Here is a 26,564-nt window from a genome sequence, read left to right as displayed (position 1 = left end):
TACATTTTATTTTATTGTCTTACTGCCTTAGCTAGATCTTCCAGTATAATGTTGAAAAGGAGTGATAAGAGGGGGCATCTTTGCCTTGTCCTTGATTTTGGTGGGAAAGCTTTGAGTTTCTCACCATTAAATATGATGTCAGTTGTAGATTTTTTTTGGTGGATATTCTTGATCTAGTTGAAGATTTCCCCCTCTATTCCTAGTTTACTGAGAGTTTTTATTATAACTGGATGTTGGGTTTTGTCAAATTGATATGATCTCCTGATATGATCATAAAAGTTTTCTCTTTCAGTCTGTTGATGTAATAATGGGTTATATTAATTGGTTTTCAAATGTTGAACTAGCCTTGCATACCTGGGTTTAATTCCATTTGGTAATGATATATAATTCTTTTCATATATTACTGGGTTTAATTTGCTAATATTTTGTTGAGAATTTTTCCACCTATGTTCATGAGAGATATTGGTTTGTTGTTTTCCTTTCTTGTAATGTCCTTACAATTTTCTTTTCTCTTCATGCCTTTGCTTGGTGTTCATATTAATGTAATGCTGGCTTCATAAAATGAGTTAGGAAATATTGCCTCTGCTTCAATCCTTTGAAAGCAATGATAGAAAATTGCATAATTTCTTTTCTTAAATGTTTGGAAAAATGCATGAATGAACCCATCTTGACCTGGTATTTCTGTTTTGGAATGCTATTAATTATTGATTTATTATCTTTAGTAGATAGACCTACTCAAATTGTCTATTTCTTCTTGCACAAGTTTTGTCAAATTGTGTCTATCAAGGAATTGGTTAATTTAATCTAGGTTATCAAATGTGTGGACATAGAGTTGTTCATAATATTCCTTTATTATTCATTTAATGTTCAGATAATTTGTAGTAATGTCCCCTGTTTCATTTTGGATATTACTAATCTATCTCCTAAAGGTACTGATTTTATTGATCTTGGCAAAGAGCCCAAACTTTTGATTTTGTTGATTTTCTCTATTGTTTTCTTTTTAAAAATTTCACTTATTTTTGCCTTAATTCTTATTATTTCTTTTCTCCTGCTTACTGTAGATTTGATTTTCTCTTCCTTTTTTTAGTCCTAAAGTGGAAAATTAGATTGCTATACTATTTTTTTCTAATATATGCTATGAAGTTTCCTCTACATCAGGGGTTGGGAAACTTTTCGGCTGAGAGAGCCATGAACACCACATATTTTAAAATGTAATTCTGTGAGAGCCATACAATGACTCGTGTACGTTACACATTATCCAGTAAAAATTTGGTGTTGTCCCGGAGGACAGCTGTGATTGGCTCCAGCCACTCACAACCATGAACATGAGCAGTAGGAAATGAATGGATTGTAATACATGAGAATGTTTTCTATTTTTAACGTTATTATTTTTTTATTAAAGATTTGTCTGCGAGCCAGATGCAGCCATCAAAAGAGCCACATCTGGCTCGTGAGCCATAGGTTCCCGACTCCTGCTCTAAATACTGCTTTTGCTGCATTCCACAACTTCTGATGTTTTCTTTTAATTTTCATTTAGTTCAAAATATTTTAAAATTTATCTGAAATTTCTTCTTTGATCCTTGTGTTGTTTTCAATTATGCTGTTTAATTTCTATATAATTTAGGATTTTCTAGTTATCTTTCTGTTATTGATTTCTAGTTTAATTTTATTGTGGTCTGAGAGTAGACATTACATGATTTGTTTCTTTAAATTTGTTAAGGTGTGTTTTATGATGCAGAATGTGGTCTATGTTGGTGAATGCTGTATGTGAGTTTGAAAAGAATGTATAGCTTGCTGTGGTTGAATGGAAGTACTTTATACATGTAAATTATACTCAGTTGATAGTGTTGTTGATTTTAACTACAGTCTTACTGATTTTCTACCTGTTTGATCTGTTAATTTTTGATAAAAAGATGTTATAATTTATTTATTTTTGACCAATTACATTTTTTGTAGGTGAAATAGAGGTTGCATTTGGAAAACCTCTTTGTTAATAATATTTCACTTTCTTTTATGCTTCAAAGTTCTCACATATCTAATTATATGGTATAGAATAAAATATATTCACATTGAAAGACTAAACAAAAGTTAATTTGTTACACTTGAATATAAAGACCCATAATAACAACACAATCAATATACAACAAACAATAAATCAATATAAACATCAATTACAAAGTAAGAAGTAAGCCCAAGTTATCTCCTAAAATGAGAGCAAATAATCCAAGAAATTTAGCTAAAAAAACTCCAAAAACCAAAAAAAACCAGTGCCAACTAATAATGATAATAGTAGCCAAAATGAAATTACTTGTCAATCAAGGTATGCTTAGAAGATTTAGATTAGATCATAGCAATATTCTAAATTATATTATACCTTTTCTAGATTTATCCACCGATATTTTTTTTAATTATTTTTAATTATTTATTCATTTTAGAGGAGAGAGAGAGAGAGTAAGAGAGAGAGAGAGAGAGAGAGAAGGGGGGAGGAACAGGAAGCTTCAACTCCCATACGTGCCTTGACCGGGCAAGCCCAGGGTTTTGAACCGGCGACCTCAGCATTCCAGGTTGACGCTTTATCCACTGCACCACTACAGGTCTCTACTCCACAGATATGTTTTGTGTTATTAGGCTTAACACAGCCTACAAAGCTATACACAGCAGCCTCATATTCATACATCAGACTTAGGGATTAGAGTAGAGATGGATGTTTGAAAAATACATTTGACTCCTGGGTAGTTTAGATATAACTCTTATTCTCCAGGTAATGTTCAGCCATTGTAATTTCTTCACTTTTTCTGTACTTAGCTTTTATACTCAATTGTAGGCTCTGTTTCTTAAGTTTTGCTACTTCTTAAAATGAAAAGTTCAAAAACGAAAACCTTGAAAATGGTGATACTATATAAACAGGTAAGTTTGACATTGATTCTTAGAAAAAGTGTAAAACAGATTACTAGCAATGGGTCTAAGCACTTAGAAAAAGTTGTGGGGATCACTGATGACAGAATGGGTTAACTTGAAATAGATCCTTTTTAACTAGCTTTGCTCTTTTTTTTTTAGTTGAATTGGTAGATTTACATGCATGAGACAGTGAATTTTCACTTCAGCAAAGTATGTAGAAAATCTCTAGCGAAGTCATTATACAGTAAGTAGTATGATTACATAAACTAAAGTGCTTGATATTGAAAAGTGCTGGTTAATAAATGATTATTTTCTTGGAGTTCATTTCTGGTGGTGAGCTGCAAGGCTTTTTATCTAATTCTGTTTTATTTTAGCTTTTTTTTTATTAGACTTAAGTGGAAACAAAGAAGGCACGTTCCTTAAGTTTACAGGTGTTATAAATTAAATGTGATTACCAATATAACATTTCTTTACCTGAAATTGTCCTTAAAAAAAAACAAGATGAAATTTAATGAGGATAAAAGAAAAAATTAAGTTTAAACATATAGACTTATAAAAATATAGGCCACATAAAATAAAAGCTATAGTTTAATTGTAGTGCATGTATTTATTCTTCCATTCTGGGTAATATATTTGCTAAGAGAAAAACCTAATACAGGTATGAGCTGCCTATGTGTAGGTTATGCTTGATCAAAGGGGCTGATGACCTTTTGACATAGTTCTTGGCACACTGTATTTCAATATTTTTTTTCCCCCCAGAGTGTATAATTTTAGGAGGAGATTGAAAAGTCAAAGCACATTCAAGGCAGGAAAAGAGTGCAGGTCTGAGCGCTCACCATTCCATTTGTGGAATAGTGTAAAGATCCAGAAATTTTGAAGAAAAGTATTAGAAGATATTCTGGTAGTTACTTAATAGTTTGATTGAAATATTTTAAGGCTTGCAATGTCTATACAGAATGAGATTAATTTGTGTGATTTCTAGGGGCAGAACCAATACTAGCGGTGTAACTTAAGGGAAGTTGATATGATGATCACAAATCATATGGCACAGGCTTTAGAGTTAAGCAGATCTGGATTTTAATTCTGGCATCAGCACTGGCTTTGACAAAAGGAACAAAACTTCTGAGCTTCATTTTCCTAATGTGTTAACTAGGTATAATAAGGCTTATCATTTTAAGTATTAGAAATAATATATAAAAAGTGCTCAGTTCCTGGCATAGGCAAATATTCAATAAATTGATATTGTTAATAATAGAGATCACCAACACTGGAAAAATTCAAGTGGATAGTGGTGTGCTGGGAATACTGGAGAGGATTCCTACTAAAGATAGTGGACTCGACTTAAGATTTATTCCAATTTAGCATACTGGCTTTAATTTTCACCTGGAATCCCCTTCCCCTGTTTTTTCCCCCCTTGTTTCACAAAGGATCAGGTCCAATCTATTTTAATCAAGTTTACTATATAGTCTCTTTCGTTGACTTCTGGAAGTCAATCGACTTTAAAGAAGTTACAACAGGTTGGGAGCGTGGCTATGACTGATGAGTTGGAAGATTAAGAAAATGAACACAATGTTCACAGACGATGGTCTTCTTGAGTGGCTCCATGAGTGGCTCCATAAGTGACTCGGGGAAGAGGCGGTGGTTACAGGGTTGGTTATGTTTCCAGAGGCGCTAACTGAAAGCAGCCTCTACTACAAACCACATCAAAACCTTGGCAAGAGCGAAGTGAAAACTGTGATGCAGGTCAGGGTGCGAAGCGGGTCTGGACTTGCTGGCTGGAATTAAGGACAGGCAGTTTAGACACTCCCAGGGACCGAATGAAGGCCCTTCGATGCCACCAGTGTACAGCAGGAGTTAAGGAAACAAAAAAGAGAAAAGGGACAAAACGGGGAGGTGGGGTTGAATAGGTTGGAAGGCTCCAGAAGGGACGGCGGACAGAAGGCTGGCAGGTCGTTAGGTACTAGAGTTGTGAGCCAGAGCCTTGCCCGGGGCGAACCTCTCCCCGCGTCTCTCAGCTGCCAGTCAGTCCAGCTAGGGCACTTCGGCAAAACTGTCCGCTGCCGGCAACCACGGCCAGCTTTGATCGCAGCCTTGATAACTGGGCGCCCTGATAACTTTCCTACGGTCCCTCTCCCGCCCACCAGGTCCCACCCGCCTATTTGCCTCTAGCACTTGGCTGGAGAATCCGCGGCTCGGCTGCAGGCAAGACCCGGCGGGCGGATCGCGCTCCTGACCGCGTGCGCGCGCGCACGCTCCCGCGCGCGCTCCTCACAGGGTACTGGGCATGCGCGGCGCGCGGCAGGGTTTGGCGGCGAGCGGGTGTGCGGGCGGGCAGAGCCAGACTTCACTAGCAGCGGCGGGCGAGGCGGTGTCGGCGAGCGCGAGGTCGGTTCTGGCGTCCCGGAGATCGCTTCTCTGCAGCGGGGCGCAGACGGCGGCAGGGCGGCCCGCGGAGGATTGGGAGGGCGCCGTCCAGGTCGGAGGCTTTCTCCTGGCCCCCCTCCTGCCTCTCTGGGCTCGAGGCAACCTCGGGGACAGACGCTGCCCCGAGGGCGGATCCGAGGTAAGAGCCCCTCGGCGAAAGGCGCCCGCCGGGGACGGATGGTTTGAACGCTCCCTCGATTTAAAAAATCCGCCTTTGTGTGCTTGGATGGAGGGGTGCCAGGCGCCGTGTCCGCCTTCATTCACTGTAACTGCTTTTCAACTGGTGTTGGTAGCCAGGTGTGCGCGTCCGCGCGCTGGGTCCTGGGGCGCCGGGAGCCAGTGCCACCCTCGGCCGCCTGCCCCGCGCCGCTCGCCGCACCGGGGCTCCGGGCGGGTGGGCAGAGAAGATCCACTGTGTCCCTGTAATATTTCCTGGTAACCTGAGCTTCCGCAGATACACCTGCGCTTATCTGGGCGACGGGGCGACTACAGAACGAATGTTCTTCTCACGGTTTATCTTAGACTTGGGGGTTTCAGAGCCATCCTCCCCACCCCCAGATGGGGAGGGGATCTTTCCGTGTTGACATTTTGAGACAAAGTCACACCAGTGCCTATCTCCTTTAATTAATATAGCTCCTTATATTTGAGTAGTTGTCACTTCTAATTCCTATTGACTTTCCTTTCTTGGCTTGCTCCACTTTACTCATCGTTTTACTTTTGGGAAGATGGCCATTCTGGCGTCTTTGTCAGTTAATGCCTTTAGAGTGGATTTCCCCACCCCTGTAGACCCTGCTCACTCTTCACATGCTTCCTCCCTTTCCTTTTGAGGACAACCTGTTTGCAGAATCTTTGCATCGATTGTTCTCTTCCTTTGCATTGTTTCTCAAATCCTTCTTTTCCCATAGTATTGCTGGAATCTCTGGGGGGGGGGGGGGTAGGACGCTGTGGTATTAGGATTTGAAATGCATACGTATCCAGAACGGTAGAGCATTAGGAATCAGAATCCTCCTTTATAAAATATATTTCAACGAAATGCATCATAGGTTTTCTTTTAAAGGTTTCAGTTCTTCCTTCAGATGATGAGAGGAATAGCTAATATCTTAAACCCGATAAAGTTGGTTCCAGATGTATGTAAATAGCTTGATTCGGCTTTGTTATTCTAGGGAGATAGGAGAAAGGATTTTCAGAAGGCTTCCATATATATGTATTAACAAAGCAACTGTGTTGAGTATTGCTTCTAATTTATTTCCGTTGAAAGGATGCCATTCTTCTACAGCTACTTGGACTTTGGAAAGTGTGCACTAGTAATTTAGAGCATGTGGTCATTGAAATGAAAGTCAGTGTCATCCTCTCACCCAGTGTAGGTTTTCTAGTTGAACTCTAGTTTTCTGGACATATTGCTATAGTTTTTAAGTTGCTGGTTTGGAAAATTTTGGGTCATGGGTTCACACTTATGATTTGAAAAATAATGCACTATCAAGACTTGCCATATAAAGGATATATTGGAATGAATCACAAAGGTAATGACATTTTATAGAATGCCTTTAGTGCAGAAGTCATAGGTTAAGACTTGAAAATTCCACAAGTCATTCATTTCACAGCAGAAAAAAACACTTGCTTTTAATACCACTATTCTGCGATAACACTTTATAATATTTGATACATTCTCTTTTTTTCTTCCACTTTCCAATGTCACTCAGTATCATTATATAGTAATTTTCAGCCTTTTAATGGGGAATACTTTAAGTTGTATTTTGGGTGATTTTTTTCCTTTTCAAAATAGTTTATTCTTATTCCCTATTGGAAATCTAATGTCTAATTTTGAACACTTTGCTTTTTTCTTATCAAATGTAAAATTTCATTTTGTTTTTATTTCTAACTTTTCTTGCTTTAGATTTTTAAATCTATGTTGATACTTTTTCAGACATCATTTTCTATGCCATAGGTTTTCTGTTCTTTGCTTTTAGTGTTTTTATTTGATACGTTTTAAATACTAGTCCTTTTAGCCCTGGCCGGTTGGCTAAGTGGTAGAGCGTCGGCCTGGCGTGCAGAAGTCCCGGGTTCGATTCCTGGCCAGGGCACACAGGAGAACTGCCCATCTGATTCTCCACCCCTCCCCCTCTCCTTCCTCTCTGTCTCTCTCTTCCCCTCCTGCAGCCAAGGCTCCATTGGAGCAAAGATGGCCCGGGCGCTGGGGATGACTCCTTGGCCTCTGCCCCAGGCGCTAGAGTGGCAGAGCAATGCCCCGGAGGGGCAGAGCATCGCCCCCTGGTGGGCGTGCCGGGTGGATCCCGGTCGGACGCATGCAGGAGTCTGACTGTCTCTCCCCGTTTCTAGCTTCAGAAAAATACAAAATAAATAAATAAATAAGTAAATAAATAAATACTAGTCCTTTTTCTTACACTCTACTACACACATGTTCACCACTACTGTTTCTTCTTCCCCTACTGACTCCTGTTTTCATTTATCTATATTAATATGCAGCAGCTCACTTGAACCATGGTTGATATAAGAAAATATAGGATTCAGAATAAAAGATGGTAGTTTTTCTCAAGTCTCTCATTAGATACTTGAAGTTTTATTGGATAAGTATTTTAGCACTGATTTGATTTAAATAAAACTTAGGTTAGCTTTTCTGAGTTGTTGTAAGCATATTTGATAGTTATTTAGATCATCAGAAAATAACATAAGTTAATGTTTTAGGTAACGAACTTTCAGACATCTGCAATGGTATGTAAGGGGAAAAAGTGAAATTGTAGTTAAAGTCCTTCAGCTATAATACACCCCTGTGGGGAATTACTGTATGAAGTTGTTTGCAGCTGTTAGTGATTGAAAAATATTTTCTTAAAAAAAAATCTTATAACAGAAAAGTTGTAAACATTTTACATTTAATATATGTATGCTAGGAAGGTGTGAAGTTCATCAGTGCTTCACTATAATATCTTCAGTGTTTTCTAGATACATTCTTAAATGAGATTTAAAAAATATATTTTATTCTTTAGATCAGTTTTATATTTACAGAAACAAGTATAAAGTTAGTACAGTGATTTCTCATATATCCCCCTACTCAGTGTCCCCACTTACTAACATTTTACATTGGTATTTATTATAGATAATGAATCATTATTGGTACATTACTGTATTAACTAAAGTTTATAGTTTATTTAGATTTCCTGAGTTTTTTTTTTCTTCTTCTTTTCCAAGTGAGAGGAGAAAAAATAGAGACAAACTCCTGCATGCGGCCCGACTGGCAACCCCATTCTTGGGCCGATGCTATGTCCATCTGGTGCCATGCTCGCCACTGAGCTATTCTTAGCGCCTGAGGCAAGGCTCCATGGAGCCATCCTCAGTGCCTGGGGCCAATGTGCTTGAATGAATTGAGTCTTGGGTGCAGCAGAGTAAGAGAGAGAGAGAGGTAAAGGGGGGGGGGGAGAGAAAGAGAAAGGGGAGGAGGCAGGGTGGAGAAGGAGATGGTGTCTTGTCCTGTGTGCCCTGATCGGGAATGGAACCCAAGACATCCACATGCCTGGACAGTGCTTTGCCACTGAGTTGGCCAGGGCATAGATTTCCTTAGTTTTTATCTAATGTTCTTTTTCTGTTCTAGGATCCTACATCTTGGATATTACACTTAGTCTACTCTCCGCAAGGTTTTTTTGGCTGTGGCAGCTTGTTTTTGATGACCTTCATGGTTGTGAGGAGTACTGGTCAGGTTATTTTTTAGAATGCCCCCCTACTGAGATTAGACTCATGTTTTTCTCAGGATCAGACTGTGGTTTTGGGTTTTGTGGAGGAAGATTACAGAGGTAAAGTGCTATTTTTATTACGTCATATAAAGGGTACATACTCTCAATGTGATTTATCACTGTTGATATTGATCTTGATCATCTGGCCTGATGTACTGTTTGTTAGTTTTTTGCACTGAAAAATTATTCTTTTCTTTCTTTTCAGGCTGTGCTCTTAAAAGGAAGTCACTGTGCACAGTGCATACTTAAGAACTGGAGAGTTGTGGTTCTCTTCCTTGAGGGTGGGATATCTATATAAATTATTTGGAATTCTTCTGCATGACAGATTTGTCTTCTCTACCCATTTCTTTAATCAGTTATTTACTTATATTGATCTGGACTAATATAGGTGTGTCTGTGTGTGTGTGTGTGTGTGTGTGTGTGTGTTACATTTTGAGTTATGATCCAATACTACTTTATTTTGTTGTTCAAATTATTTCAGCTTTGCCAATTGGGAGCTCTATTCAGTTGTCTCCATACTTTTTAAAAAAAATCACTCCCTTACTTTTTAGCTTTAAAATATGCTTTGGGTTCATCTTTTCTATTTCCATTTCCTGCCTCAGTCCTAGATTCAGCCAGAAAGAATCTGGTTCATTTTTTTGGGAAATGATATTAGAAGCTAAGATGTGGTTGCTAGGTGTTCTTGTTGCTGCTGGGGCGTCATTGCACCTGGGCCCTCTCATCTGACACAGTAGGAAATGCATGTGTGTATACAAGCCCATGGATATACATTTATCTATACATTTTTCTATGGAACTATGTATATCATGTTAAGCTAAATATGAGTTCATATGGATATCTCTTACTCTACCTAATTCATTACCACCTATATCATTCTGGCCTTCTCCCCTGCTTATTTGTAAACTCACTCCCAGGGTGAGAAGAAAGCTGGCTCCCCCTATTTGCCATCCATTTACTTAATTGTTCTTTCCCATTATATATGTATAACAGTATTGAAATTCTTAGTCTGTACTCCCTTTAGAGAGAGCTGAAAACACTTTATCAGTTAGTACAGTGCTTGTGTGGAGTTTCTTTTGCTTTTAGTTTTACAGACTTCTTTTCCCCTATCCCCTTTAGTGAGGTTGCTGCAGAAATGTATAATACAGTTTGATCCTTTTGTCACAGTCTGCATTTCATCCTAGGATCCTCTCACCTTATAAATTGTTTTTAAAATTTGAAGACATTAAGATTTGCTTTTTGTTCTGTAAAGTTCTGTGGATTTTGACAAATGCAATATTTCATGTGTTCATTTTTCCAATATCAAAGCATATCACATTAAACATCTCCTGTGCTATCATTCCTTTAACCTTATATTCCTGGCAATCACTGATTTTTTTTTAACTGACTCTATAGTTTTGTCTTTACCATATGTTATATAAGGTCTACCGGAAAGTTCTGTCCGTTTCTATCACAACAAGTTTCGACACGTAAGCACATGTTTATTTGGTGCATTTGTGCCTCTCTATTTTTATCACTTAATGTATACATACTGACGTAGCAAATTAACTAAAACAAAGTTGATTCACATTAGTCTTATGTGTGAAGCGATAGTGTACCCATGGCTACTGATAAAGTTCATTTACGCCACTGTAATTTTTACGAATTTCAACAAGGAAGAAATGCTACAGAAGCATGTCTGTCACATCCACCATATTCCCTGGACTTAGCACCCTCCGACTATTACTTGTTTTTGTCCTTACAAAATTTTTTGAAGGGCAAAAAATTCAAAAATGAAGAAGATATCAAACAAGCACTGGTTCAATTTTTTGCATCAAAAGATAAAACATTTTTCAAAAATGAGATATACAAATTGCCCTCACGCTGGCAAGAAATCATGAATAATAATGAAAATTATATTATTTAATAAAGTTTATTGACAGTAAGAAAATTTTGTATTCTGTTTTATTCCAAAAATGGACAGAACTTTCCGGTAGACCTTATATAATTGAAATTATGTAGCCTCATCAGACTGGCTTCTTTCACTTAGCAATATGCATTTAAGGTTCACTTATATCTTATTGTAGTTGGGTAGATTTCCTGTTGCTCCTCATCCTTGTCAGCATTTGATGTTGTCAGTTTTTTAATTTTATTTTAAGCATCTAATAGGTGTGTAGTAATATCAAATTGTTGCTTTAATTTGCCATTCCTTAATGACATTCAATGTCAATCATCTTTCCTCTGTTTATTTTTTTTAATGTTGATTTTATTGATTTTAGAGGGAGAGCAAGGGAGGGAGAGACAGGAACATTGTTCTGTTTCTGTATGTGCCCTAACTAGGGATTGAACCAGCAACCACTGAGCTTTGGGACGATGTTCTAACCAACCAAGCTATCTAGCCAGGGCTTTTTTTTTTTAAATGAATTTATTAGGGTGACACTGGTTAATATAATTATAGAGGTTTCAGATGCCCAATTCTATAACACATCTCTGTACACTGTATTGTGTTCACTCCCCCAAGTCACGTCTCCGTTTATCACCATTTATCCCCTCTTACCCTCTTCCACCCCCTGTCACTGCAGTCACTGTACTGTTGTCCATGTCCATGAGTTTCTTTTTCTTTTTGTCTTTTACTCAGTCCCTTCACCACCTTTACCCAGCCCCCCCATATTTGATTTTTCGTATGTATATATTCTTTGATAAAATGTCTGTTCTGAAGTATTGCCCATTTTCTAATAGAGTTCTTTTTTTTTGTTGATTTTTAAGAATTCTGTATATCTTTTTTGATATAAGCACTCTCAGATATGTGTTTTGCAAATATATATTTTCTTACAGTCTGGCTTGTTCAGAATAGATACAGCAATCATAGGTCTAATTACATATTACATGTCAGCAACAACTTTTTTTTTTTCCTGAATATTTTTGATCATCTGTTGGTTGAATTCATAGATGTAGAACCTGAGAGTATTGAGGGCCAACTGTAATTCATTTTCCTCTTCCTCACTAATAGTTTCTTATATGTGGAAAATGGAATTGTTAATATGAGTAATATTGGTCAGTTCTTTTAGACCTAACCATAGGAAATAATAACAAGTTTTCTTTTTTCATAAAGAGGATCTGAAATAAAGGATTTGCAGGTGGGTGCTGAGAAGAAGCAGATGATGTGTGTACCATCTCGAAACTTGAGACAGTCTTGATTCTTACCCATGCTACTACTCTTGCAACAAATGGCTTATTTCAAGTACCTTTCTTTTAATAAATCCTTTGTGTTACTGAGATTGGGACCAGAAGTAGTTGTATTGTAATACTATAGTTAGAACCAATAGCCTTCAAGAAGCATCTAGAAAGATCTGACATAATAAAACTAGCACCTAGTATTATAATCTAAGTCTTATATATATTATCTCTTTTAATTCTTTCAAGATCTCTTTAAGACAGGTCTCCTTATTTTCGTATTACAGGTAAGAAGTAGAAAGATAAAGTGACTTGCCTACAGCACACATGGGAGAAAATGTACTGAGTCTAGATGGGAACCCTGAACTTTCTGACTTCAAACCCATGTTCTTTTCGCTTGACTGTGCTTTATCTCATAAAATAAAAAGTGCCAGGCCTGACCAGGTGGTGGCACAGTGGATAGAGTGTTGGCCTGCGAGGCTGAGGAACCAGGTTTGAAATCTGTGGGCTCATCCAGATTGAGTGCAGGTTTACCAGCCTGAGTGCAGGGTCGCTGTCTTGAGCATGGGATCATGGACATGACCCCCGTGGTCTCTGGCTTGAGCCCAAAGGTTGCTGGTTTGAAGCCCAACGTCGCTGGCTTGAAACCCAAGGTTGCTGGCTTTAGCAAGGCTTAGCTAGAGACCCCCAGTCAAGGCACATATGAGAAAGCAATCAATGAAAAACTAAGATGCCATAACTATGAATTGATACTTCTCATCTCTCTCCCTTCCTGTCTGTTCCTCTCGTTCTCTTACTAAAAAAATAAAAATAAAAAGTGCCAGAATGGTATCAGGGTGTCCTTGATACTGAGCTAAATGAGAGTGAATCAAAAGATTGTGTTTTTGAGTTTTTCCTTACAAAGGAGATTGAACATTATTACATTTTCCTCCCTGCCTCCCTCCCTCCCTACCTTCCTCCCCTCTTCTCCCTCTTTCCCTTCCTTCCTTTTTTATTTCTTTTTTTCTTCTTTTCTCTGTTTGTGCCAGACACTGGGAATATAAAGGGGAATAAGACAGGATCTCTTCATTCCGTCATCAGGGAACCCAGAGAATGGAGGGAAGTAGACATTTCAGTAGTTGGAACTAAAGGTAGTATATATTAAACAAATGAACAAACAAGTATGGACTTTGAAATCAAAGAGACCTTATCTGCTTTACTTTTCATATCTAAGAAGTGGAAACTAATACTGCCTACTTGACTCAAGGGGTAGGTTAGTTGAAAAAATAAAGTGTATATCCCAACACATAGATGAAAGGAGTGCTCACCGTGGCTAAAGGAGTCTTTACTCTGGAACAAGACATTTAAGTTTTATAGGGTGAATTTTGAGGCCCAGAATGAGGGTGTGAGGTGAGACTCTAGGGCATTACAGGAAGAAAGATGAATATGTTTATTGTGTGCATAATGGGTAGGCATGATGTGAGTGGTGGGAAATTCTTCACTTTCTTACGGAGCCTACAGGATTATTAGAACTGAATAACCAGTTGTTTTTCATTTTTACAAAGAACAATACAATAGCCTATTCATTACATTGTAGTAGGAGAGAATAAAGATACCAAACCTGTTTTAAGAATTGCATGAGTCTCCTCCTCTAATATTAGGTCTTTCTGAATATATTCCTTATATAGTAGATGAATTTTTGTGTTCTTTTTCAGTCTTGTGATACTCAAGTGACTGTATTAAGGAAGATGCTTGTGTGTTTTTGGGTGAAATCAGACGTCCTGTCTCAAACCATGCTTATATTTAGTAGAATATAATATCCCACAGTGCATTATCTAGTTCTGTTTTAACCAGTTCAAAATTCTAATAACCATGAACAGTTTCTGACCACAATCTGAAAGTTAATACTTCCAAATATTCTAAAATAATTTGTTTAGTGAATGAAGTATGTGCTTGATAACAGGTCAGAGTTCTATAATTGAAAAATTGTGTTTTAATATAAGGGGAGGAAAAAAAGAAAAATAGAAAAAGATGAAGATTAACAGAAGGAAAAAAATTTAAACTTAAGGAAAGGGAAGAACATTTATTATTTTTTTGTATTTTTCTGAAGTTGGAAACGGGAAGGCAGTCAGACAGGCTCCCGCATGCACCTGACCAGGATCCACCCGGCACGCCCACCAGGGGGCGATGCTCTGCCCATCTGGGGCATTGCTCTGTTGCGACCAGAGCCATTCTAGTGCCTGAGGCAGAGGCCATGGACCCATCCTCAGCGCCCGGGCCAACTCGGCTGCGGGAGGGGAAGAGAGAGACAGAGAGGAAGGAGAGGGGGAGGGGTGGAGAAGCAAATGGGCACTTCTCCTATGTGCCCTGGCCGGGAATTGAACCTGGGACTCCTGCACTCCAAGCCGACGCTCTACCACTGAGCCAACCGGCCAGGGCGGGAAGAACATTTTTAAAGTCCTTTATTGAAAGCTATTGGTATATGGATTTCATTTTATTTAGATTTTATTAGCACCATTAGGATATTACCTCTCAGAATATTATTTCTTATTCTAAAAATACATGTGTATTATTGATATACGTATTGGTTTAGTGCAATAATAAAGTGTGTCCATTGTCTGAAGTATTTGTGATTGTTAAACATTGTAATTTTTTTGTTGATTCTAATATTTGGTGATACTGTAATTGTTTCTATTTTTCTGTAGAAAATAAAATGTTTAAAATAAAGTGCAAGTGGCAAAACAATTCAGTAAAAAAAGTATGTGTGAAATTTGTCAGTTTTGAAAAGACATCCAATGCAATTTGTTTAATATTCTACAATAATTTTTATATTTTAAATTGAATGGTAATTTTAGACATGAAGGCACAAGATGGTTATAAGTAGACAATAAGACTGTTTTAAATGTGAAGAAAGATATATGTGTGATGAAGAGGGAAGATACATTTAATTTTCCTAAAAGGAAGACAATAGAACATTATTATGTGTAGATCTACCCCCTGACCCAGTGCAGCATTATCAGTTCATTTGTGTTTGTATGTGTATGTGTATAAATAATCTCAAATTTCTCCTTTCAGTTTGTTTTCAACTTTAACTTTTATGACTAACTATATATATTGGGATTTAAAAATATTAATCTTTCATTTAGAAACCTTATCTTAAGGTTGAATTGTCTTACCATTTTGGTGTATTTACCTCCATTATCTGAACTGCTGATACATAGTGTGTTTATTTTCAGGACTGTGTACTACAACTAGTGTTAACATTTTTTACATCTCAGGATCCTTTAAGTATACGGACAACATTAATTTTGTTGGTAGTTCTTTTATTTAGCACTTTTGTAGGGCCTTGTTAGATTCTGAATAATTCAAAAGCAATGGAATTCTTTCTGTGATAAAAATCTAGTCATTGGGCCAAATCTTGTAGCATTATTCACATGATACTCATGCATGTAAAGGTGTAGAATTTATATGTATGCCTGAAGAATGTATGTTAAAGATGGTGCTTTTAATTATTGAGGAAAATACCCTATAAAGATTTTAATATGCATTAATTCACAGATTTACTTAAAGTCTCACCTTCTATTTTATTTTTTATTTATTGATTTTAGAGGGAGAAAGGAGGGGGTAAAGAGAAAGAAAGAGAAACATGGATTTGTTGTTCCACTATTTGTGCATTCATTGATCAACTCTTGCATGTGCCCTGACTGGGCGTCAAACCCGCAATCTTTGTGTATCAGGATGACACTCTAACCAACTTAACTACCTGGCCAAGGCTCATCTTCTATTTTAAAATTAATAATCAAGCCCTGGCCGGCTAGCTCAGCAGTAGAGCATCAGCCTAGCATGTGGAAGGCCCGGGTTTGATTCCCGGCCAGGGCTCACAGGAGAAGCGCCCGTTTGCTTCTCCACCCTTCCCCCTCTGCTTTTTCTCTATCTCGCTCTTCCCCTCTCACAGCCAAGGCTCCACTGGAGCAGAGCTGGCTGGGACGCTGGGGAAGGCTTCCTGGCTTCCGCCTCAGGCACTAGAATGGATCTGTTGCAGCAGAGCAGCGGCCCAGGTGGACAGAGCATCACCCCCTGGTGGGCATGCCGAGTGGATCCCGGTCGGTGCATGCGGGAGTCTGTCTCTCTGCCTCCCTGCTTCTCGCTTCAGAAAAATACAAAAAATAAAAAATAAAAATTAATAATCATCCTAGCTGGATAGCTCGGTTGGTTAGAGCGTCGTCCTGAAGCACTGAGGTTGCTGGTTTGATCCCCAGTCAGAGCACATACAGGAACAGATGTTCCTGTCTCTCTCCTGTTTCTCCCCTTTTCTCTCTAATATCAATCAAATAAATATTTAAAAAAATAAATAAGATGAATAGTCTGTGATAGTCAAACCGGAATAACAATGTATAAAGAATAATACAAAAAATTATCAGCTCTATATTTTACAGATATTAGTATATTTGTTCTTTATAGAATGAATTATAGAATAAAGTATTTAAAATACCTTTTCTTTTTATATTATTTAATTTCCCTATGTTTTTATCAACATTCTTGAAACAAAAAGTTAAAGCACCATTTTTACTACAATATCTATATACTTGACTGTATTTCCCATTTTCCTACATTCTTAAGACTTGCTCCTTCCACAGTCTCATATAGAACATAATCTTATAAAAACCTTGAAGCAGATGATTGATCATGTGGGTTTTCCCTTGACATCCCTTCTCCACCCTACTCTCCTCTCCCTCCTCTCCACTTTACACCATTCTCCAGCCCCTATGTCTCACAGCTTTTTTCAGTCTCCAGACAACTTGAGTTGAAAATGTATCTTTCATAACTTTGCTGTCTTCCCAGATACTGTTCTCTTTCTCCCTGCCTGGCAAGACCTGTCATGGAGAGAGTAAGCCGAATAAAAGAGATATTTATGGTAGTTATGACAGTGAAGGTTCAGTTTAGGCTGCGATGGGGTTTGAAACAAAGGAATGACTGAATCTCTCATCACCTTCATTTTATTTGGGTAGTAAGCAAATTATTTTGGAAGTAGTAAAGTGTCATTATGAAGATAGTAAAATCTAGATTTGTCCAGAGTAAATACATTAACAGTGATTAACTGGAGTGTATCTTAACACTGTTCTGTTTTTAGTGCTAATTAGAAAAAATCCACTGTGGTTTTGTTTGTATATTACAATTTATGCTACTGACTTTTTGTTAACATTTTATTTTGTAGGAACCTCTTAACAATGTAGGGGATTTTAGAATTTGAGTTTAAAATATCTCGAATTAAATTATATAAGATTCAAAGTAATTTTATTTGTAGTATTCTATGGCCTTCCAAATATTTGAAGAGTGAAATCATGAGCTATCAGTGTAGTACAAAGTAGAAGACCTCAGATTATAGGATAATTTAGCTCAGTGGCTACCAGTTATAGTTTGTGTTACATTTATGGTTTTCAAAGGCATTTATATAATCAAACTAAAAGATTCCAAACTAATGGATAAAGCGGGAAGATGTTGGCGAAAACTAGTTGTATATGGTAGGTAATAGAAATAGTTTGGTGGTACCCAAAGTGGAAACACAAATATTGCTCAGGAATCTATAACCCATTTTAATCACTGCTGTGCTGTTCATGAGCTACATATGGGGAACTTTGATTATAAAGACTGTAAAGAGTAATGTATTATTTGATGTAAGTATATATTAAATATTCAATAAACAGATAAAAAATAAAAAGTCTGCATTCTAAACATGGAAATTTTTATTCTTATAAGATTTAACAGCCAGATTTTTCTAGCTAACACTGATTTCATTAGGGTAATGTGGACATTAATTGAACTTTAGACTTTAGGTGAAACCAATGCTTGCTCTTCATGGAGGCTGATCCAGTTGCATGTTTGAGAGCACAGATGTAAATTTGGGGGAAATCATTTTAGATTAGGTAGCTGATTCAAGACTGGAGGTTTTTTCTCTTCCAAAAGAGGATAGAAGTCTAGATTTTTGCAAGGAGTTGATTTGAGAACATAGCTTAATTTTTAAGACCAAAGAAATTAATTTAGCTAACAATGTGTGTTTTTTTCTAGAAGAACTTTTAGAAGCTTCTAGAGGTGATCGTTTTAGCTTCCTAGTTCCCTCTCTCTTAAATATTCTTACTAAATTTTTGCTACTGCTGCCAACAGTAACAATGGCTGGAATAGATAATATTGGGGAAAATTTTTTTAAAAGAAAAACTGTAGAAGAGGTATATGTACACAAATTCATATGAATATAATAACATGCATTTTGAGCTGTCCTTTGTGAAGGTGTGTTTTGTTTGGTATAGTGATGATAGATTTTGTTTGATCCCTTTTAACTTTTCCAGTGATCTTTCTTGTGACCTGAGATAGTTGTATGACATGAAAGGTTTGGTTAAACCAATAGCAGGCCCATTGGCTTTATTCAGCCCAATTTGATTTCTTGATCTAATAGTCCTGGACATACAGAGCTTTATTTAATAGAAAAAAATTTTTTTCAGTTAGTGAAATCAATCTCTCAACAAAGAAATATTAAATAAATGCCTATTAAGTATTAGACATATTACTAAATAATGAAGATACTGTAATTAATAAGACAGACAAGATTCCTATCTTTACTAAGTGTACAGTGGCAGAAACTTAAAAGAAGCATCAAATTATAGGTAAACAATCCAAAATGTATAAAATGAAGCATAATCTTTCTGGCCGCTCCTTCTTTCCCTTCCTCCCTCCTAACTACCTCTTTTCTTCCCTTTTATTTCTAACAAAGTGAAGATAATCACATTTTGTATTATAATTTTTTACATGTACCGATGTGGATTTTTATAAGTTGGTTTCCAAATAATGTATAATTTTATAATAATTCCACAAAGGAACATTTATTATTTATGAGCAGCTTTGGGAAAAATTATAGTTCACCAGTACTCCCTTTGAAAGATTTTAAGCCATTAATGTCAGTGTAAGATCAGATAAGACTGGAAATTTAGGAATGAAGAAGCCGTTATTCATGCTATGGAGTCATTCTGCAAACCTCAGGCCTACAATAAAGTGTTAATCTGCAGAGATGGTGAAATATCTCTTATCTTGAATTTGGAATGTGGGGTAACTAAGATTGCGTATGAAGCAATGTTGGCTTATACTTTACTTACGAGAAAGAAAAATGTGGATGCCTCCTTACTTAGTGGACCAGCTGCTTTCTAACACACCTCTTAGGTTACACACCATTGAAATGATCCCTGCAATGTGTTTGGCTCATATGTTTCTAGTAGCTACTATGAATGAAAGATTCATAACTATCTATTTCAAAAAAACCTGTATTTGCATTGCAAAGAACTTAGTTGTTTGGAAACAGAATCAAGAATTGCTTTTAAATCATGAGCATGTAGGGGCTGGACCATGATTGGCACTGAACTTAAAAAAATGTTTTTCTCTGCATAAAGAAGATTCTGAATTAATATTAATCAAATCATTGAGTACTGTGTTGACTCTAGAAGGATAAGAGTGCCTGAGTTTTCCCACATTCTTAGTGATTTGGACCAAATATTTTTGTAGCTATTAAAGAAAGCTCTGGTAACCTTCCCCTTATCTTGCTATTGGACAGTGTATAACAGGATCATAGGGAGGAGGAAGTCATACAGACTTGCCAGACATGATTTGGAGTCTCAGTGACAACCTTGTGACCTAATTTTCCAAGCTCTGTCTACTTAACTAGGGAGTTATAGATGCATGCTGTTAGCTTAAATAACACTCGGCTTGTATACAAGTTGGGGAGTTGGAAAGAGAAGTTGGGAGGGGCAGATGTAGAAATCCATTTCTGCAGTTTTCCCAAGTCCATAACATAGAAGTACTTTTGTTCTAGAAGATAATTTATTATTTCCTCATTTTGGCTATTCCTTCTTATATGTGTCTCAAACAAATCATTACTAGAGGGTCTGATTTAAAAAAATGGATAGAATACTAAAAGTTTTTTTTTTTTGTTGTTTTTTTGAGAGAGAGGGAGAGAAAGAGAGACAGACAGGAAGGGAGAGAGATGAGAAGTATCAACTTGTAGTTGTGGCACATAGTTGTTTATTGATTGCTTCTCATATGTGCCTTGACCGAGGGGCTACAGCCAAACCAGTGACCTCTTGTTGAAGCCAGCGGCCGTGGGCCCAGGCCAGTGACCTTGGGCTTCAAGCTCGCAAACTTTGGGCTCAAGCCGGTGACCCCGTGCTCAAGCTGGCGACCTCAGGGTTTTGAACCTGCGTCTTCAGGTTGATGCTCTATCCACTGCACCACCACTGGTCAGGCTTAAATGTATTTTTACAATTTCTTTATTGATTTTAGAGAGAGATAAAGGAAGAGAGATAAGAGACAGAAACATTAATCTGTTCCTGTATGTGCCCTGACTGGGGACCAAACCCAAATTCTTTACATATCAGGATGGCACTTTAACTGACTGAGCTATCTGGCCAGGGCAAAGCTAATATTCTTGACAAGAATCTTGTGCATATTTCTTCTTTTTCACTTGTCTTATATTAGTTAACCCACTCAAGTGCCTGAGCTCATGTTGCTAGGTCATCTGTAATCTTTTAAAATTGTCTTGATAACAATTTTTTGGATACGTTTTTATCTTTCTTGATTTTGCTGTAGCATTTACCTGTCAGCTCTTAGAGGACATGGATGATGTTTTGTTAACTGTTGAAGTTTTATCTCTTAGAATTCCTAATGCTTTGTAGATTGTCTGCTGAATGGATGCATGTTTGTAATGACCACTTTTTTTTTAAAAGAATGTTCTCTCCCTTTGGTTCCTATGGTGCTGTCCTTTTCCTGGGTTACATCCTATGTTTGTTATCCATCTACACTTAGATGTTAATTCACAAACTCTGCTCCTTAGAGTTGAATAGATCATCTAAAAGGTGATCTAAAGCAGTGGTCCCCAACCCCCGGGCCGCGGACCGGTATCGGTCCGTGGGCCATTTGGTACCGGTCCGCAAAGAAAGAATAAATAACTTACATTATTTCCGTTTTATTTATATTTAAGTCTGAATGATGTTTTATTTTTAAAAAATGACCAGATTCCCTCTGTTACATCCGTCTAAGACTCACTCTTAATACTTGTCTTGGTCACATGATACATTTATCTGTCCCACCCTAAAGGCCGGTTCATGAAAATATTTTCTGACATTAAACGGTTCCATGGCCCAAAAAAGGTTGGGAACCACTGCTCTAAAGTGAACTTCTCAAGTAAGTTCTAGCACCATCCGTTGGTAGCAGGGAGACTCAGTACTCTTAGTTTGGTTTTAATTCATGGTTTTGTTCATAATCTAAATGCTCACAGGTTGAGAGGTTTCTGCATTTTCCACAATTCTTTTCTCAGCCTTCAACTCATTTTTTCATTATCTTCCAATGTGACTTGAAGCAGTCACATTGTTTCAGTTACAACGTTGACTCTCAATTCTCTGTCTCTAGCTGATGCTATTGTTTTCCTGAGCTCTAGGCCATTATTTCTGACTGTTCCTGAATGTTGCACAGGCTCCTTAGACTTTAATTGCCCTAAAATATATGATACTGTACACTGAAAACTATAAGACATTGATGAAAGATATTAAAGAATACACATTAAGTGGAAAGAAATCCTATGTTCATGGATTCAAATAATTAATATTGTTAAAATGCCCTTACTACCCAAAGCAATTTATAGAGTCAGTGTAGTCTTTTGAAATTCCAACAGTGTTTTTCACAGAAATGGAAAATTGTAAAATTCTGGAACCACAAAGACCAGAGAAGCCAAAGCAATCCTCAGGAAGAACAAGCTAGAGGTATTGTATTTCCTGATTTCAAACCATAAAGCTACAGTAATCAAAACGTATTGTTCTGGCATAAAACCAGATAGACCAATGGAACAGAATTAAGAGCCCAGAAATAAACTCATACAAATATGGTCAGTTAATATTTAAGAAGGGAACTGAGAATACTCAATGAGGAAAAGATAGTCACTCCCATAAACGATGTTGGGAAAACTGGATGTCCACATGCCAAAGAATTAAATTGGACCCTTGTCTTACATCACTCACAAAAATTAACTTGAAGTGGATTATTAAATGGAAGATCTAAAAATTTAAACTAAGTGATTGATCTTGTAAACCACCTACAAGAAAATATAAGGAAAATGCTCCTTGCTGTTTGTCTTGATAACAGTTTTTCTGCTATGACACCAAAAGTACAAGCAACAAAATTAAAAATAAACAAATGAGACTACGTTAAACTAAAAAGCTTCTGCACATCAAAGGAAAGAACAAAGTGCAAAGACGACCTAGGGGCTGAGAAGAAAATGTTTTTAAACCATTTATTTGTTAAGGGGTTAATGTGCTATGTGTAAGGACCTTATACATATCAATAGCAAAAACAAAACACATAATCCAATTAAAAATGGGCAGAGGATCTGAATAGACATTTTTCCAAAGAAGACTTATAAATGGCCAACAGGTACATGAAAAGGTACTCGGTATCACTAGTCATCAGGAAAATGCAAATCAAAGCCACAGTGAGATATCACTTCACATTTGCTAGAATGGCTACCATCAAAAAGATAAGAGATAAGTGTTGGTGAGGATGTGGAGAAAAGGGAACCCTTGTGTATTGTCAGTGGGAAAATTAATTGGTATAGCCATTATGGAAAACAGTATGGAGGAGATTCCTTAAAAAAAAAAAAGAGAACTACCATAAAACCCAGCAATCACACTTCTGGATACACTATGATTGAAGAATATGAAATTAGGATCTCAAAGAGATATTTGCATCACCATGTTCACAGTAGCACTATTCACAATAGCTAAAACATGGAAATAAACTAAGTGATCTTTGACAGGTGAATGGATAAAGAACATGCGATCTGCACATATACACACAGACATATATTGGAATAATGTTCAGCCCGTGGAAAGAAGGAAATCCTGCCATTTGTGAGAACATAGTTGGATTGAGGGCATTATGCTAAGTGAAATAAGTTGTACAGAGGAAGACAAATACTGTATGATCTCACATGTGAAATCTAAAAAAGTCAAACTCAAACAGATTGGTGGTTGACGGGGGCTGTATCAGGGCTGAGGGAGTAGAGGTAATGGGGAGATATTGGTCAAAGGGTACAAACTTGTTATAAGATGAATAAATTGTAGGGATCTAATGTACAGTATTGTGACTATAGTTAACAATACAGGTATTATACAGGGGTGGACAAGTAGGCTTACAGTAGTTGAGAGTATGTGAGGGCCTGGCTGGTTGGCTCAGTGGTAGATCATCGGCCCAGTGTGTGGATGTCTCGGGTTCGATTCCTGGACAGGGCACACAGGAGAAGCAACCATCTGCTTCTTTGCCCCTCCTCCTCTCCTTTCTCTCTATCTCTCTTTTCCCTTCCTGCAGTCATGGCCCCCAGGTGCTGAGGATGGCTCCATGGCCTTGCTTCAGGTGCTAAAATAGCTTGGTTGCCGAGCAATGGAGCAACTACCCCAGATGGGCAGACCATCACCCCATGGGAGGTTTGTCAGGTGGATCCCGGTTGGGGCACATGCGGGAGTCTGTCTCTCTGCCTCCATGTTTCTCACTTAAGAAAAGAAAATGAGAGTATGTGAAACACAGTTTATTCTTGTATTACTTATTAAAATTATTGTATTTGTTTGATATTACAACTGTAAACCTATTTTTGCTCACCCCTGTATAATTAAAATTTGCTACAAGAGTAGATCTTAAGTGTTCTTACCACATACAAAACAAATCATAATTATGTGAGGTCATAGAGTTAACTTACTGTATTAATCATTTTACAATGTAGATATATATATCAGTGCATGTTATCACATTGTACACCTTAAACTTATGTAATGTTATATGTCAATTATATCTCAATAAAACTGGGTAAAAAAATGGTTATGTTATATTCATTCTCTGGAAAGGTTGGCAAATAAAGGTATTCATAAGATTGCTTAAGTGATGGAATAAGAAATATTTTATAAAATACAAGTACATAAACCATTACAATAATATTTTTAAAATTTGTATTAAAATGGAAATAAAAGTAATCAAAATAATTAAAAACTTTTTCTCTTAAGAGATACTGTTGTCTGGAAAAATGATTTATGTGGAAAAGCTTCATGTTATAACTGAAACAGAGTGAACAGTGGTCTATTATATCAATTCTGATACTGAGAAGCTATTTTTTAACTGATATTTATACCCCAGTAGAGGTATGCATACAAAATTTTGAAGAGCAGTAACTTAAAAAACACTTTTTTGTTCAATGCCAAAGTGTAGATCTGGTTTATTGTAGAGACCCTGTAAAAGTATTGACTGAGTTGAAGAAATGTCTTATGCTTGAAATTATTTTCCCAAACATTGTAAAATAATGTTATATTCTCAGGTGAGTTTGCAGAAATTTATTTAACCCTCAATCAAGCTGATTTAGAGTGAGTAAAGTTTTCTATTTTCATAATAGGAGCAAGATTGTAAAATCCTTCTGGGAACCTGAGAAACGTATCTTACACTTATTCTTGCCAAAAAATCTTGAATAATATCTTCCCTAGCCTTTCTCGTATGCTTAAACAATCTGTATTTCCCCCATGAGAGGGGTTTTCATCACCCTTCCCCTTTGCTGACTTAGGCGTAAAAAAACTACTCCTCTGGTCAAAAGAAGAGTCTCTTTTCTGTCTGATAAAGTGATTAAGTTGCTTTATGTCATTTCAGCTATCTTGATCTTAAATTATGTTTATGCTCTTTAAGTTTGAATGTGTCAATATTATTTTTAGTATCCTAAACTGTATTCCAAAATCTTAACATGCTGATAAATTGGTTCTTTTTTCATATCTGCTAAAGTGATATGACTGAAATTAAACTGAATTAGGTAGGCACTGGTGGTTAAATGGTCTAAAATTAAAACAAGAAGGCAAAAAACATAGAGGACAGAAGTTCACTCAGCCATGGTTCATGGGATAGTTCTGCTCTTCCGGGTGTCAAAGTGTTTTGGGGATTGCTTGGGATAGGACTTGCTCATTGGTTGGTGTCCAGAAGTCGAGCTTCCTTGTCTTGGTATGGATGGATTGAGTCCACAACTTTCTAGAGAGCAAAAGTTTTCTACTCTACAGTGCTAACCTTGTGCTTGTTCCAACTTGGTGTTTGGGCAAAACTTACTCTTCTTATATTCAGTGGCTTACTGCCTGGAGTTTGAAAAGAAAGAAAGTTATGGTCGATGACACTTGAGTTTTGTGTTTCCTTTGTCATTTGAATGACTTGTATGTGACAAGTATGCTTACCTTAATTCATATCCAAAGGTTTAAATAAAAAGTAGAAAAGAGTGAAGGGAATTTGGGATAACTTCTTTATAATATCTTATTTGAGTTCATGATTAAATTATACAAAATAGCTTTCTTCTTTCTTCTGTATTTTGAAATTAGCTCTCACTGATAATACAAATAATCTTTACAATAAATTAGCTCCAGAAATAATTCAGTGCTAGGGAAAATAACTAGCTCATTAGAAGAACACATCTTTGACCCTTCTCCTTTACTATATTCATTTGTTGCTAAATCCTGCTAGTTTTACATTAAAGTTAATCCTTGCCTTTGTCCTGTCGGCCTCATGTTCACTATTTTTGGGTCATGTACTATTTTCTTAAACTATTACATCCTAAATGGTCTCTACATTTGCCTCAGTCTTACTTCAACTTTTTAAAATTGCTACTTCCAGTTCAGTTTTGTTAAGGCTGAGTTCAGCTCATGTCAGTCCATTATTTAGAAAATTGCCAACAGAGAAAGGTTCAGTTTAGGCCCCTCATAACCTGTGACTTCATTTAACTTTAACTTTAGCCTCACTATTCTCTTTCCTATAAATTACTGACTAGCCAAGGCAAAATACTGTAAATTTCCCCAGAATACTTTGATTTTCCCAGTTTCTCTGCTTTTACTTTTCTCTCTTTCCTTGCGTACTTTACCTGGAAAATCTTTCAAGCCTATCTGCATATGCAAATCTAATCTATCATTTGGCAAATTTATTTTATACCATCATGGAATAATCTTGACCTTCTCTGATAGCCACCTCCCAGTATGTTTTCTCGGGATCCTTTGTTACTTATTTCTATCATGTACTATTTAATATGTCTGTATCTGTCTATATCTATCTATATATATGCCTGTCTTACCTGCCCCCAGGTATTAAGCATCTCCAAGGTAGGCTCCATATTTGATTTTTCCTTGTGGTCAGGCCACAGAACCTACAGTGGTGATTTTATTTCTGATAGAAGCTCAATATATGTCTGTTAAATGATGTAATAAATGAGTCTCTGTCTTATGTATTCCATTATGAGTGTTGTACCAATAACACCTCAATTCTCAATCTGAAAAGGAA

At 37.0% G+C, this 26,564-nt stretch overlaps 1 protein-coding gene across 2 annotated transcripts in view; it reads left to right on the top strand.

Annotated features, from left to right (window-relative positions):
- Positions 1-5,202: 5,202 nt before the first annotated feature.
- The window catches only part of EPS8 (EGFR pathway substrate 8, signaling adaptor), a 189,681-nt gene continuing 168,319 nt past the window's right edge, over positions 5,203-26,564 (top strand). For both annotated transcript variants that reach the window (XM_066264549.1, XM_066264547.1), the window contains exon 1: positions 5,203-5,461. The gene's annotated coding sequence lies outside the window, so the exon portion shown is untranslated. The remainder of the gene's footprint in view (positions 5,462-26,564) is intronic.

Source organism: Saccopteryx bilineata, chromosome 1, assembly GCF_036850765.1.
Source record: "Saccopteryx bilineata isolate mSacBil1 chromosome 1, mSacBil1_pri_phased_curated, whole genome shotgun sequence".
Lineage (NCBI taxonomy): Eukaryota > Metazoa > Chordata > Mammalia > Chiroptera > Emballonuridae > Saccopteryx > Saccopteryx bilineata.
Note: the sequence above shows the minus strand (reverse complement) of the source record. Positions and strands in the feature narration are given on the sequence as shown.